Source organism: Rosa chinensis, chromosome 3, assembly GCF_002994745.2.
Source record: "Rosa chinensis cultivar Old Blush chromosome 3, RchiOBHm-V2, whole genome shotgun sequence".
Taxonomy (NCBI): domain Eukaryota; kingdom Viridiplantae; phylum Streptophyta; class Magnoliopsida; order Rosales; family Rosaceae; genus Rosa; species Rosa chinensis.
The window spans coordinates 44022422-44025453 of record NC_037090.1 but is presented as its reverse complement, the minus strand read 5'-3'; positions in this window follow the sequence as shown (position 1 = coordinate 44025453).

The following is a 3032-nucleotide window of genomic DNA, read 5'->3' as shown; positions in this document are numbered from 1 at the left end:
GAGTGGTTACGATAAGCTAGAGCACTAGTATGTCTGCCATGGTACCTCATGGATCTAAGTAGGTTACTTATGACTCCTGGGTACGTATTTTGTCCAGGTTGGACTAAGAATCATATGCTATTTGTTGGGTAACGATAGGTATGATTGATGTGCGCATGTGTTTTATCCAGGTTGGATCGATTAATCATATTTGAATTGTGATGTTAACGATTTATATGATTTTGTCACGGTGTGGCTTTTGTGATTTCCTTTTTGGGAAAGAGTATTGTTTTGGGAAGCATGGTATGTTTTCCTTATTCTCGAGTCGAAAGGTTTTCCTCGTGTTTGGCGTGAGTTGTGCGGGCTTTCATCCCGTGAATTGGTGTGAGTTGTTTTGAGTTACTCATACGGGCTTGCAAAAGCTTACCGGGTTTGTTGTGTGGCAACCCGGTACACCATTCCAACGGTGTAGGGGTTATTTCTGCAGGTCAGGTTGATCGTGGCTGATGCTGAGGTAGCGTGCTTGCAGCTTAACGGTAATAAGTCAATTTTGTGACCTTACTGTTATAGAGACTTCCGTTTGTAGTGAGCTCTGAGGAGTATTTACGTTTTATTTTGTTGTTGACAATTTAATTCGTAAACTCATGTGTTGTGTGACTCTGTGGGGCGAGTCAATATAGAATTTGTGGGTTCAGGGCATCAATATGTACTTGGGTTAAAAGGGAATAAGTTTCTAAGTATTTTGTATTGATGGCTGAACATTTCACGCATATATAATTATGGGGTTATATATCGATTTGTTGTGTATAAAATCAGGGGCGTGACACCACACCATCATCTTTTCATGTATTTTTACGGTTTTGGCTTTCTTGTAGTTAGAATTTCTGCTTTGGAATTTCTGTTGTTTAAACCGAAACTATGATGTGACAAACTGATTTTTGGATGCAATTTAGATAGTTCTTTTCATGATTGATGTGTTTAAACTTTCTTTCTTATGTGAATCGAAATAGCAAAGCACTAAGTCAATTTTCCTTGGGGATTAAATTTGCCGTGTAATACTTAAGGAAAAACAAGGTGACAACGTGGGAATTAAAGATGATTGATTGAGGATTCAAAGGAGATATTTTTGGGAGACTTTTAAGGAAGAAATATTGTTGGAGGAATAATTTGGTGTGATTGCCAACGTGAAAAATCAGAAATAATCAAGAAGGTGACGCCAAGAGAGATTCAAGGGAAATTCTTAAGGAAAGAAAATATGTGTGCAGCAAGAAAAGGTCTCAAAGGCGTCTAGATTCATCCCTAAATTCCCTAAAGGAATGTTAGCCGAAATTCATGAAGAAAATCAGAATAATTTCAAGGAAATTCGGCAATTAAATATTAGGGAGGTATTTTAGAGAATTTTGATTGGTTGGAACACATCACAAGGCTTACTTGGCATTCTATGATTGGTTGGACCACATCACAAGCTTACTTGGCGAATTCTCATTGGTGGAAGCTATGTAGAAATTTCTGATTGCTTTGTGAACCCTAGCCGTGCTCCTATATATATACTCCCCTCTTTGACGTTGAGAGGGGTTCCACACACCTTAGAAAAATTCAGAAAAATTATATTGTTGCCGTGAGCTTCTCCCATCTTCTCTCCATCCTCTAAAGCAAGCCACGGAGTTCAAGCAAGGCCGAAGGGAGAAGAAGGAGCCGTGACCTATTCCTCCACCATCCACCATTGAAGACTTGCTTTCAAGCTTCAAGGATCACAACGAAAATCATCCATCCTCATCTTCCATCCACGATGTAATTCGACCTCTACTTTGTAACCTTTGTTTGAATTTCGTTGGTTTTGTTTTAGTTGACATTCATGATTGAACAAAATTATTATTTCTGGAATTTTTATGATTAAATGAGAATTTCGACTCTTATATTGTAATTCGAGAGTTGGTTATGTGAGTTTGTTTAATTAAATTTGCTTTATAGATATCTTTTGTATTTTAATCTTATGTGGTTCGAAACACTTAGGGTTTTGATATGAATGGTGCTAGGTTTAAGAACATGAAATCAACTTTTTGTTTTGTGTAACTTGAATCGAAGTAGTAAAGGTTTTGGACAAAAACCGAATTTAATTAAAGAGGATTGCAATTAGGTGGACATTTTCATACTAAGTTGATACGCCTAAAACAAGCGCATAATTTAACCCTGAAATGTCATTGTTAGTATATAGTAAGTAGGGATCGTTCTATTCCGGGGATTGAGGGTACACCTGTCAATGTAGGACAAACAAACAATTAAAATTAAAACAAAGTGTATTATTTACACTATATAAACATATTTACGAAAAAGGGGGGTTTTGGATTTGGATTTCGAAAATTAACCTAAGTAAAGAAAACAAGTAAAACATAAAAAACACAATTATACGAATGGAGTGAGAGAACAAAGATCAAAACCGAAAACTATGATTAAAATCGATTCAAACCCTAGTATTGTTCATCTAAGTCATGAGAAGGGAGTTGATCATGTGAAAAGTTAGAAAGCAAACGATTTCCCATTTTTACTTTTCAATGCTACTTAATCTAAGTGAAAGCACAAAGACTAATCCTATCAAACATGCACTCAAGCCCTAGAAAGCTAGTCAATCATACACATTCAACGCATTAAACACCTAGAAAGGCTATCAACTCAAGTGTGCAACTTAGTATGAAAAAGTCCACCTAATTGCAATCCTTTTTAATTAAATTCGGTTTTTGCACAAAACCTTTACTACTTTTCGATTCAAGAATACAAAACCAAAAAGTTGATTCATGTTCTTAAATTGTAACACCAATCATACAAAAACCCTAACTGTTTCGAACCACATAAGATTAAAATACGAAAGATATCTATAAAGCAAATTTAATTAAACAAACTCACATAAGCAACCTTCGAATTACAATAATAGAATCTGAAAATTTCATTCAATCATATAAAAATTCCAGAAATAATACTTTGTTCAAACACATATGTCAACTAGTTCATAACCAACGAAATTCAAAGCAAAGGTTACAAAGGAGAATCGGATTACA